At 42.9% G+C, this 13,574-nt stretch overlaps 1 protein-coding gene across 2 annotated transcripts in view; it reads left to right on the top strand.

The window, feature by feature from the left end:
* The window catches only part of LOC122555371 (exosomal polycystin-1-interacting protein-like), a 69,456-nt gene that overhangs the window by 25,488 nt on the left and 30,394 nt on the right, over positions 1-13,574 (top strand). The gene's annotated exons all lie outside the window — the stretch shown is intronic.

The following is a 13,574-nucleotide window of genomic DNA, read 5'->3' as shown; positions in this document are numbered from 1 at the left end:
CCATATCCCATGAAAGAATAATAAAAAAAATTGGCAAAACCAGTAAAATAGACAAAGCTGCACAGCAAACAAAACCTTGGGTCAGGCAAATTTCGTCAATAAGCAAAACAGACAAAACATGGGGCAGAAGGTACCCAGTGATGGGTAGCAATTCAGGGCAGACAGCACCTAGCATCAAAGAAAACCAGCAGGACTCAGGGCAAACGGGCACAGTGCCAAGGGCTGCCAATACACAATGACACAAGCTAAGGCCAGCGCCAAGCATTAACAGCATAAAGCCCATGAAACAGCTCCATACACAATAAATGACTGACTCCAGGCAACCTGCACTGTAAAGTGAACCCACTATGGGAAACATCCTAAAATCTATTCCCTCCCCTCCACCCCTGAAACTATCCAATCCACTCTGCCACATGAAGGCCCCAGGCTGTCTCACATAATGGTATTATGGACAAAATCAGGCTTCAATCCAAGAGGATAGAAAGTTTTCAGAAGCTCTGAAGACCAACAGGACTTATTGTCCATTATCCAGAGGGATACAGTCATATGGACCAAAAGACAGACTAAGATGGAGAGAATGGTAGCCATCATTATTCTGTGTCCCTTTGTAGCTGGAGATGACACCATTGCACCAAAGCACATGTATGTCCTCAGTCTCTGGGGAGTTGGCATCCACATGATCCTTTCCCCTTGCCCTGGCTGCAATCCACTCCTTTCCAAAATCGCACCATGTGCAGGTCCTGCCTCTGCATTACCTTCTAGAACTTGGATAGTGTCAGTATGAGCGGCAAATTGAGAGATCGTCAAGTGTTTCAGCAATGTTGACAATCGCTCCCAGCACCTCTCATCAATGGGGTCAGCACATCCGGCCATGCCTGCCCCACACTGGCTAGCTACTGCTCCTGCTCCTGCCATCTACCTTGACCCAGGACAATCTTAACCTGAAAAAAAAAGGGAAATTTATCAGTGAGTGTAGACCAATGTGTTTTAACTGATGCACCACACAGTTACTGCTTATGAAGGCTTTAAGATGTGAGTATGTCGGCTCTAGCAGTGTTTACTGAGCAAAGGCAACGTAATGTTTTGTTCAGTTGCGGTTAGTATTGGCAGGCACGATAGCGAAATTCAAGATATATCTAGACTGATATATGAATGGGCAGGGAGCAGAGGGAAAGAAATCCTTAGAAGATAGATGACAGGTTTAGATAGAGGATCTGGATTGGTTTGGAGGGCCGAAGAGCCTATTCCTGTGCTGTAATTTTCTTTGTTCTTTATTCTTTGATTATAGGTTGGCTGTGCTGAATAAAAAAAGTGCAAGTTAATTGATGGAGTTAGTAAGCTATGCAAATTGTGGTATTAGAGTCAGAGTCAGAATCGTACAGCACGGAGAGAGGCCCTTTGGCCCAAACTGGCCCATGCCGACCATCCAAACCAACGCCATTTACCTGCACTTGGCCCATATCCTTCTATTCCTTTCCTATCCATGAATTATGGTTATCCACTCACTGACGCTGACCACGACTATAATATCATTGAACTTCTGCTGATACTGCATCCAGATCCTGGCACTAAATTGCTGGCAGAGATCACATTAACCCTGCTCACAGTACCTGCTCAGATCTTCTTTGAAGGTCCTCCTGGTTCCTGATGAAAGTGGCCCTCTTTAATCTGCCCATCTCCAGAGCAGTCTCCCAAGAAGCTTGGCACACACTTGCCATTCCATTGTGCCATTTCTGTTGCTTCTTTCAGGTCTTCTATATGTCTTCAAGCACTTTCAGTCCCTGCTGCGTGCAGCCAAATGCCCTTTAAGGCAGTTCTTTTCAAGCTCCTGCTCCCCGTGACATTTTGATGCTAGGTAAGAACTGAGATTAGGGTTAGGAGGTGGGCCTATAATGGTGGGAATCCCATCCCTCACTTTGTGAAGCCTTGTTGTAGGGATTTGATCTGAGTTTGCGTAGCATGGGCCCATTGTAAATGGTAATAGCCTCACGCGAACTTGGGCCCTATTCTATGCCATGTAATCAGTCAATCATTTATTCAATGCTGGGCTGCCTACCACATATCATTACAATCAGGTTGTAAACTGCCTGAATAACTTTGAACATGTGCAGGGTAACAATGTACTTCAGAATCTCTGCACCAGAGTTCAAGGGCTACCTAAATGTCTCAATTTATTGATCAACAAATTGAGATCAACACTTGCTAGGAAAGATGCATTCGCAAATAATAACCAGACAGCTCCGCCTCCATTTCTCTGCCGGAGGACCTCACACCATTCCACAACAGCACAGTGAAAATTCCCAAGGGCTTTTACAAGAGAGGCGTGGGATGAGGTGACTATGAGTGTATTGTGGAGAGGTATCGGATAGTGACCAGAGATTAAAGGAGGTTTGTGAAGGTGTCAGATGTTGACAAGAAGGAATTAGAAGCTTTCCAAAGTTATGAGTTATCATAAGGTGAAAGATGGAGAAAGAGGATATTCTCATTTTATGCAAGGTTTGTGAAGTTATGTAGCTCAGGTTGAGGTTTAGGGTGTGGGTTTGCTCGCTGAGCTGTAGGTTTGATATCCAGATGTTTCATTACCTGGCTAGGTAACATCATCAATGGCAACCTCCAAGTGAAGCGAAGCTGTTGTCTCCTGCTTTCTATTTATATGTTTGTCCTGGATGGGGTTCCTGGGGTTTGTGGTGGTGTCATTTCCTGTTCGTTTTCTGAGGGGTTGATAGATGGTATCTAGATCTATGTGTTTGTTTATGGCATTGTGTTTGGAGTGCCAGGCCTCTAGGAATTCTCTGGCATGTTTTTGCTTAGCCTGTCCCAGGATAGATGTGTTGTCCCAGTCAAAATGGTGGGTTTTTTTCATCCGTGTGTAGGGCTACGAGGGAGAGAGGGTCATGTCTTTTTGTGGCTAGCTGGTATTCGTGTATCCTGGTGGCTAACTTTCTTCCTGTTTGTCCTATGTAGTGTTAGTGGCAGTCCTTGCATGGAATTTTGTAGGCGATGTTGGTTTTGTCCCTGGGTTGTACTGGGTCTTTTAAGTTCATTAGTTTTTGTTTGAGAGTGTTGGTGGGTTTGTGTGCTACTAGGATTCTGAGGGGTTCAAAGTTTGGGAGAAGATTTGTAGCTCGGGTGCTCGCTGTTGTGGTTCTGTTCGCCGAGCTGGGAATTTTTCTTGCAAAAGTTTCGTCCCCTGTCTAGGTGACATCCTCAGTGCTTGGGAGCCTCCTGTGAAGCGCTTCTGTGATGTTTCCTCCGGCATTTATAGTGGCCTGTCCCTGCCGCTTCCGGTTGTCAGTTTCAGCTGTCCGCTGTAGTGGCCGGTATATTGGGTCCAGGTCGATGTGTTTGTTGATAGAGTCTGTGGATGAGTGCCATGCCTCTAGGAATTCCCTGGCTGTTCTCTGTTTGGCTTGCCCTATAATGGTAGTGTTGTCCCAGTCGAATTCATGTTGCTTGTCATCTGCGTGTGTGGCTACTAAGGATAGCTGGTCGTGTCGTTTCGTGGCTAGTTGGTGTTCATGGACGCAGATCGTTAGCTGTCTTCCTGTTTGTCCTATGTAGTGTTTTGTGCAGTCCTTGCATGGGATTTTGTACACTACATTGGTTTTGCTCATGTTGGGTATCGGGTCCTTCGTTCTGGTGAGTTGTTGTCTGAGTGTGGCTGTTGGTTTGTGTGCTGTTATAAGTCCTAGTGGTCGCAGTAGTCTGGCTGTCAGTTCGGAAATGCTCTTGATGTATGGTAGTGTGGCTTGTCCTTTGGGTTGCGGCATGTCCTCGTTCCGTTGTCTTTCCCTTAGGCATCTGTTGATGAAATTACGAGGGTATCTGATTTTGGCGAATACCTTGTATAGGTGTTCCTCTTCTTCTTTTTGCAGTTCTGGTGTGCTGCAGTGTGTTGTGGCCCTTTTGAATAGTGTCTTGATGCAACTTCGTTTGTGTGTGTTGGGGTGGTTGCTTTCATAGTTTAGGACTTGGTTTGTGTGTGTGGCTTTCCTGTATACCTTTGTGGTGAATTCTCCGTTCGGTGTTCTCTGTACAGGAAAGCCACATCTGGCTGTCATTTCTGAAACTTCTTTGATGTATGGTAAGGTGGTTAGGGTTTCTGACGGTGCCAGAGAATCCTTAGAGGCCTGGCACTCCAACCACAACGCCTTAAACAAACACATAGATCTAGATACCATCTATCAACCCCTCAGAAAACGAACTGGAAATGACATCACCACAAACCCCAGGAACCCCATCCAGGACAAACAAATAAATAGAAAGCAGGAGATAACAGCTTTGCTTCATTTGGAGGTCGCCACTGATGATGTTACCTAGCCAGGTAATGAAACATCTGGATATCAAACCTACAGCTCAGTGAGCAAACCTACACCCTAGATATTCTCATTCACAAGGCCATGATGGCATCAATCAATGGACATTGGAAAGCTTCGTGCCCTCTCATCTGAGTCAGCATAACCTTAAATAACTTTTTAGTCCCTGCCACTGAGGCACTTCAATATGGTAATGTACATCAGGACACTCAAAGAACATGGGAAGTTCCACTACAATTATAGTGAATCTTTAATGAAATCAGGGGAACCAGCAACTTTTCTGCTTTTGCTTTCAATTAGGAGTAAAGATAAATTCTGAGTTCCTTATAAATGTAAATGCTGTCAGAGCAAAACAAGAACTAGAACAGTACAGCACAGTACAGGCGCTTGATGTTGTGCCGACCTTTTATCCTGCTTTAATATCAGAGTAACCTCCATACCCTTCATTTTGCTATCATCCATGTGCACATCAAGAGTCGCTTAAATGTCCCTCATGTATCTGAGTCTGCCACCACTGCTAGCAATGCATTCCACACATCCATAACTCTCTGTGTAAAGAATCAACATCTGACATCTTCCCTAAACCTTCCTCTAATCACTTTAAAATTATGCCCCCTTGTGATAGCCATTTCTGCCCTGGGAAAAATTCTCTAACTATTCACTCTATCTATTTCTCTCAACAGCTTGTACACCTCGATAATGTCACCTCTCACCCTTCTTTGCTCTAATGAGAAAAGCCTCAGTCCTTTCTTCATAAGACATGCCCTTTGGTCCAGGTAACATCCTGGTAAATCTCCTTTGCACACTCTCCAAAGCTTCCAAATTCTTACCAAAATGAGGTGACCAGAACTGAACACAATACTCCAAGAGTGGTCTAACCAGGACTCTATGGAGCTGCAGCAAACTCTCGCGGCTCTTAAACTCAATCCCCCTGCTAATGAAAGCCAACACACTATATGCCTTCTCTTCACTATTCCTGATTGGCCCTACCCTCACTCTGGCCAACCTGTTTTTCCTCACATAAGTGTAGAATGCCTTAGGGTTTTCCTTAATCATACCCACTAAAGGTTTTTTTCATGCCCCTTTCTAACTCTCCTAAGTCCATTCTTCAGTTCCTTCCTGGCTTCCTTGTAACCCTCTACAGCCCTTGTTGATCCTTGCCTCATCAATCTTAAGTAAGCTTCCTTCTTTCTCTCGACTAGATGTTCCACCTCTCTTGTCACCCAAAGTTTCTTCACCCTACCATTCCTTCCTTTCCTCAGTGGGACAGATCTGTTCAGCACTATCAGCAAGTGCTCTCTAAACAGCCTCGACATTTCTGTCATGTGTTTTCCTGAGAATATTTGTTCCCAGCGTAGGCGTCCCAGTTCCTATCCAAAGCATTGCAATTCTCCCTCCCCCAATTAAATACTTTCCCATACCGTCTACTCTAAACCCTCTCCATGACTATAGTAAAGGTCAGGGAGTTGTGATCGGTATCACCAAATGCTCTCCCAGCGAGAGATCTGACACCTGGCCTGGTTCATTGCCAAGCACTAAATCCAATATGGCCTCCCCTCTAGTCGGCCTATCTACATTTTGAGTCAGGAATCCTTCCTGGACACACGTGACAAAGACTGCTCCATCCAAACAATTTGAATTATAAGGAGGTTCCAGTCAATATTAGGGAAGTTAAAATCACCCATGTCAACAATCCTGTTACTTCTGCACCTTTCCAAAGTCTGTTCCCAATCTGCTCCTCTGTGTCTTTGTTGCTATTGGGTATCTGTAGAAAACTCCCAATAAAGAGACTGCCCCTTTCCTGTTTCTGACTTACACCCATTCTGACTCTGTAGATAAACCCTCCTCGACAACCTTCCTTTCTGCAGCTGTGATACTGTCCCTGATTAGCAATGCAACTCCTCCACCTCTGTTACCTCCCCCGCTATTCCTTTTGAAACATTTAAGCCCTGGAACATCCAACAACCACTCCTGCCCCTGTGATATCCTAGTCTCCATAATGGCCACAACATCATAGTTCCAAATACTGATACATGCTCTAAGTTCATCACCCTTATTCCTGATACTTCTTGCATTAAAATAGACAAATTTCAACCCATCACACTGACTACAACTTTGCCTTATCAACTATCTATCCCTCCTCATTGACTCTCTGCATGCTGTATACTAACTACTCCATCCTCTGATCCATAGCTCCAGTTCCCACTCCCATGCCAAACTTGTTTAAACCCTCCTGAGGAGCTCTAAAACACTCCCAAAGAGCCCCATATCCTGAAGACATAGCTGTTTCATTTTGATAAGAAATTGTTTCCTTTTTATCAGTGAGAATTCTCATTCGCATCCACACTCTACTCATCAGGATCAATGATTTGATGTGTACAGTTGGTCAGATTACTGTATAACATTGCTTCACTGTTTTTTAATTAAATCACCTACAGCCAATATTTATTGCCCAGAGGCAATAAAAGAGATCATAAAAGAGACAATAAAAGTCAACAACATTGCTGTAGGTCTGGAATTACATAGGGGCCAGACTAGAGAAGGACAACAGATCTCCGTCCCTAAAGGCCATTAGTGAAGCAAACCCATGGTTGCTACCATCTGGAAGGACAAGGGTAGCAGATGTATGGGAACACCACCACCTACAAGTTCCTGTCCAAGCTATTCACTATCCTGACTCAGAAAAATATCACCATTTTTACTGTCGCTGGGTCAAAATCCTGGAATTCCCTCCTTAACACTATTTTGAGTCAACCGACAACACATGGGCTGCAGTGGTTCAAGAGAGAGCTCACCATCATCTTCTCAAGGACAATTAGGGACAGGTAATATATGCTGGGCGAGCCAGCAATACCCACATGCAATGAGAAATTTTTAAAAAGCAAGAGGCTTCAAATACTATTTCAATGACATGACTCTACAGGATTCAAAACGTTCTTAGATACTGTGATAACACTGCACTACACAGAATGTTATCTTAAATTAATCTTTATTAATCTGTTGTAAGCATACACAAAGATACTGCACCAATACTAGTAATACCACTTGAGTTCTGAACTGCTTGGCAGTGACCTAGTTGAGAAATTTGGTTGTTACCCATTTTAATATATGGCAGAGATTGAATTTCAGAAAAAGAATTACCACTGCAGTAATTTAGTCTGCGACGTAAATTTTGTTTTCAAGGTGAAATAACAAAATGTTCTTGCTATTTTATTTTTCCTTTTGTTTTATATGCACGGAATCTGAAATTGCATTGGATCATGTGGTTGGAGGATTTGAGCTATAGGGAAAGGCTGAACAGGCTGGGGCTGTTTTCCCTGGAGTGTCGGAGGCTGAGGGGTGACCTTATAGAGGTTTACAAAATTACGAGGGGCATGGATAGGGTAAACAGGCAAAGTCTTTTCCCTGGGGTCGGGGAGTCCAGAACGAGAGGGCATAGGTTTAGGGAGAGAAGGGAAAGATATAAAAGAGACCTACGGGGCAACTTTTTCACACAGAGGATGGTACATGTATGGAATGAGCTGCCAGAGGAAGCAACATTTAAGAGCATTTGAATGAGTATATGAATAGGAAGGGTTTGGAGGGATATGGGCCGGGTGCTGGCAGGTGGGACGAGATTGGGTTGGGAAAACTGGTCAGCATGGACTGAAGGGTCTGTTTCCATGCTGTACATCTCAATGACTCTATGACTCTATGTGATAGAGTGAGTAATAACTTTTCTGGGGAACAAGATTCCCTGTTTGAAAAATGTGTGCTTGGTGCATATTGAAATCAAGTTTAAAATGTTTGAAGGAATTCTCCCTCTTCCACCATAACCTTTAATAGATAAGTGTGCAACAGTACCAACTAGGAGGAAATTCAACCATAAGAAACAAGAAATGTCCAGCTTAAAGCCAACTCACTGTGAAGCTGGCTGATTCAGCATTGCATCAACTCAGTCATTAACTCTGATTAACAGTAAATCAAGTAGCACCAGTAATGAAACTTACTTGGAAAATGGTCTATAGGGAGCCTTTTCACCTATTATAGACATCTCGATATAGTCCTGTTGAGAATAGGGATGATAAAGAACAAGAACCCTTGTCTGTAAAAGGGTTATAGCCTCATAACAGGACAATATTTATTTTCTCCTGGGCTGAATGTTAAAGAAATTTTAGTTGTTGAAACATCAGCCGAGATTGTACCAAATTAGGGAATCCAAATTGAATTGAATGTTGATATCTCCAGATTTATCTAACTAATTATTTCCTGGGTTGTATGAAGAACCAACTGAGTTCAGTAATGCTCACCACATTCAACTTTGTTTGTTAGACCATCCATTTGGTTGCTTTCATAATGCTGGGATCAATAATTCATCACTACAACTTGCCATTGGCCAGTTTTTGCATTCTTCCCATGAACACATGCTGCTAATTTTGCAAACTTAAACCCGTACATACAGTACTATATATAGAATAATTTATTACACAAGATGAGATATTTTGCTTACCAAGTGGCATAAAATGATTACAGTTGACTCTTATTACCTAAACTACAATGGATTCTACCTTTGCTGCCTTTGTCAATTGTGGGGTTATTGTTTGTTTACTGAGACCTTATTTTCTTCAACACATTACATTCATTTCATAATCTCGCATTCTCAATTTTTTGGGGGTGAAGACTTTCTACTTGTACATTTCCACTGCCATTGTACTGATGCTTATGCATTGTGTGAAGCACTTTTAAAAGTATTGATATGAAAGCAGTAAAGTAGTAATGGATACAAATCTCTTGGTAAGCTTAGTGAAGTGCGGTGGTATAATACCATTCCTGATAGTCTGAACCCCACATAGGCTTCCCATTTGATGTAATACACCTCCAGTCTAGTATAAGATCTCACTTGAAAAATGCTCAGTTCTATTGAACTTGTTGAGAACTTCCCAATTATTTATTGTTGTGACAGGCTCATTTTCCAAAGCTTGAGAATTCACTGATTGCACAGCAGAGTACTGCTGTTTTGTGCTAGCAATACCAGGGCTGTGTTGCAGCCGAACTCACCAGAAATGGCCTAAATCTGAGCTCAATCCAATATCTGTAGAATTTGCTCCTCTTCCTGTCCTCACTCTTGGGTTTTCTTTGACAGTTCCTTCTCAATGACAAATGTAATTATTCAATCTCTGGACAAAATGGTGGGGCTAGCTAATTGACTCCATTTCATTTGATTTATTGTGAAATACACTCTCTATATCTGCTATTATCCCTTAAAATTACAAAGTAAATTTTGCACTAACCAATGAAACATAGCAATAAATGGAGACGAGAGTGTGGTGCTGGAAAAGCATAGCAGGTCAGGCAGCATCCGAGGAGTAGGAAAATCGACATTTCATCAGGGTGGGCTTTTGCCTGAAACATTGATTTTCCTGCTTCTTGGAGGCTGCCTGACCTGCTGTGCTTTTTCAGCACCACACTCTCGACTCTAATCTCCAGCATCTGCAGCCCTCGACTTTCGCATATCAATAAATGGAGTCTACTGAGCCCCGACTTTTTTACAACAGTCAGAATTATTTTAAAAATTGGTCCATGTGGGTACCACTGATGTAAGCAGGGCTAAGAAAAAATATTCTATTGAGGGAGTATGAACAGCTAGTGACTGAAATAAAATGCAGAATCACAAAAGATAATCACTGGATTATCATCTGAGTCACAAGCAAATTTTTTTTTAGATTACTTACAGTGTGGAAACAGGCCCTTCGGCCCAACAAGTCCACACCGACCCTTGGAAGGCAACCCACCCAGACCCATTCCCCTACACCTAACACTATGGGCAATTTTAACATGGCCAATTCACCTAACCTGCACGTTTTTGGACTGTGGGAGGAAACCGGAGCACCCGGAGGAAACCCACACAGACACAGGGAGAAAGTGCAAACTCCACACAGACAGTTGCCTGAGGCGGGAATTGAACCCAAGTCTCTGGTGCTGTGAGGCAGCAGCGCTATCCACTGTGCCACCTTAGCATAGGATAAATGAGATCAGAGATGAGACATAACGCTCAAAGATTGGTGGTGAAGAAATAGGTTTTGGTTCATTGGGAACTGGCACCAGTACTGAGGAAAGCGCGAGCGATTATCATTGTGACATCTTTTTTCTGAATTGTACTAGAGAGATTGTACTGTCAAATAGTATAAGTGGATTATAAACAGGGCTTTAAACTAACTAGTCAGTATAGTTGGAACATTCATGCATGATAATATTTGGAAAGTCTCTTATTTCAAAACAAAACAGCCAAGCCAATAGAGCAATGTCATACTGTGGGTAATAATAACCAGAGTGTGACAGGAAGAGAGAAAGCTTGCAAACACAGAGATATGGTGAGAGGGCCATATAAGTAGAGTTGGAAATATATGGTAAAAATACAAAATCTCTAACTAATTGCATCCACATTTGTAACAAGATGTTACATTGATAGCACAAATAAGTGTCATAACCACTGAGATATGATTACAGAAGAAGCCATGGCTGGGTCTTGAATACACAAGAGTATTTGACATTATGGAAGAATAGGAGGAAAGGAACAGGCTGTGGTATAGTTTTTATTAAAATTTCAGTAGATTGGCAAGCCACAATGTAAAACCACTATTCATGAGAAAAGGGTGACAGAAGGCAGGAAACACAAGGCCAGTTAGTCAGTCTTCCATTCATCATTGGAAAGTGCTAGAAAATTTAGAAAATCATGATAAAACAAGACAGAGACAGCATAGTATTGTGCAAATGAAATTGTCATTGACATTTTAATTAGAAATCTTGTGAAGATGTAGTGATGTAAATTGAGCCAATGGATGGAGTATATTTGGATTTCCAAACGACATTCAGTACAGAATCATACTAGGTTACTGCAGAAGATGTAAACTCTGTATCAGGGGAAATCTATTAGCATGGATAGAAAATTCACTAAATAACAGGATACAGTCAAGATAAATGGATCATTGCACTAATGAAGTGCTGCAGAAGCAGTGCTGGGGCTTCAACTATTTATAATCTGTATTAATGACTTTGATACAAGGATTAACTGTATTGTAGTCACAGGTGAAAGTTGGTACTGCAGATGCTGGAGATTAGAGTCAAGATTAGAGTAGTGTTGGAAAAACACAGCAGGTCAGGCAGCATCTGCGGAGCAGGAAAATCAACATTTCAGGCCAAAGCCCTTCATCAGGAATGAGGCTGGGAACCTCAGGGGTGGAGAGATAAATGGAAGGGGGGTGGGGCTGGGGAGAAGGTAGCTGAGAGTGCAATAGGTGGAAGGAGGTGGGGGTAAAGATGATAGATTGGAGAGTAGGGTGGAACGGATAAGTGGGAAGGAAGATTGACAGTGGGACAGGTCATGAGGACGGTGCTGAGCTGGAAGGTTGGAACTGGGGTAAGGTGGAGGGAGGGGAAATAAGGAAACTGGTGCAGTCTACATTGATGTTGGGTGAGGGGAAATGAGGAAACTGGTGAAGTCCATGTTGATGCCATGGGGTTGAAGGATTCCGAGGCGGAAGGTGAGGCATTCTTCCTCCAGGCATTGGGTGGTAAGGGAGTGGCGTTGGAGGAGGCCCAAGACCTACATGTCCTTGGCAGAGTTGGGGGGGGGGGGGGGGGGGGGGGGGGTGTGGCTGAGTTGACATGTTCGACCACGGGGTGGTGGGGTTGATTGGTGCAGGTGTCCCGGAGATGTCTCTGAAGCACTCTGAGAGTAGGCATCCAGTCTCCGCAATGTAGAGCAGACCACATCAGGAGCAACGGATACAGTAAATACTGTAAAAGGATATAGATAGATTAAGTGAATGCGGAATGATTTGGCAACTGGTATCTAATGTGGAAACATGAGACGTCCATTTGACAAGAAGAATAGAAAAGCAACAGATACAGGAGGATCTGGGTGTCCTTGGATCTGAATCACAAAAAAAATGCAGATAAAATAAGTAATTAAGAAAACAAACACAATATTACCTTTTATTGAAAGAGAGATACAGCATAAAGGTAAACAGGTCTTGCTACAATTTTACTGTGTGGGACTGCACCTCGGGTAATTGTGTTCTTACTTGAGGAATAAGCTTGTTTTGCAAGCAGTTCACAGACCCTTTGAGATGCTGATTTTAGGATGGAGTTGCCTCATGATATATTAGATTTGATTACATTACAGTGTGGAAACAGGCCCTTCCGCCCAACAAGTCCACACCGACCCGCCGAAGCACAACTCACCCATACCCCTACATTTACCCCTTACCTAACATTACGGACAATTTAGCATGGCCAATTCACCTGACCTGCACATCTTTGGACTGTGGGAGGAAACCGGAGCACCTGGAAGATACCCACGCAGACACGGGGAGAACGTACAAACTCCACACAGTCAGTCGCCTGAGGCAGGAATTGAACCCGGGTCTCTGGCGCTGTGAGGCAGCAGTGCTAACCACTGTGCCACCGTGCCTTCATCTTTAAGTCCAAGCCTTGGACTTGAAAGTTGATAATCAACTGGTTTCAGCATTCATTGCCAGGTCTGGTTGGATGACCTAAAGTAGTATCCTGTTCTGCTCTTGTCTTCCAAAACTATTCCCTATCCCAAATTCATCAGGAATGCAAATAAATTCCCTGACCCCTCCATTTCATATTGAAATTTCAAACCTCTTTCCCTGTCTCCTTTCACCCTTGCCTACAACACGTGTAATCTGCATTATGTTGAGGTTGTACAGGACACTTATGGAGTACTGTGTCTCCCTGTTATATGAAGGATAAAATTAAGCTGGAAAGAATTCAGAAGAGATTTACCAGGATGTTGCCAGGAATGGAGAGTTTGATTTAATAAGGAGAGACTAGGACTTTTTTCACTGGAGTGTAGACATATGAGAGCTGACCTTATAGAGGTTTATAAAATCATGAGGGGTATAAATAAGGTGAATGGCAGGTACCTTTTCCCTAAGGTGGGCGGTTTCAAGACTAGGAGGCATATTTTTACGGTGAGAGGAGAGATTTAACGATGTAAGGGGCAATTTTTTTTAAAGAAGTAGTTCAGGTGTGGAATGAATTTCCAGAGGAAGTGGTGGATGCAAATACAGTTACAACATTTAGAAGACATTTAGATATGCACATGAATAAGAAAAATTAGAGGGATACTGGCAAAGCACAAGCAGGTGGGACTAGTCTAGTTTGGGGTTATGATCAGCATGAACTAGTTTGACTAAAGGATCTGTTTCCATGCTGTTTGACTCTATGCTCTATGCTTAAAATGTCCATTGT

This window comes from Chiloscyllium plagiosum, unplaced genomic scaffold (genome assembly GCF_037043375.1).
Source record: "Chiloscyllium plagiosum isolate Xiang-an unplaced genomic scaffold, Cpla_swu_hap1 HiC_scaffold_12, whole genome shotgun sequence".
In the NCBI taxonomy this organism is placed as follows: Eukaryota; Metazoa; Chordata; class Chondrichthyes; order Orectolobiformes; family Hemiscylliidae; genus Chiloscyllium; species Chiloscyllium plagiosum.
This window is presented reverse-complemented; position numbering and strand designations above follow the sequence as displayed.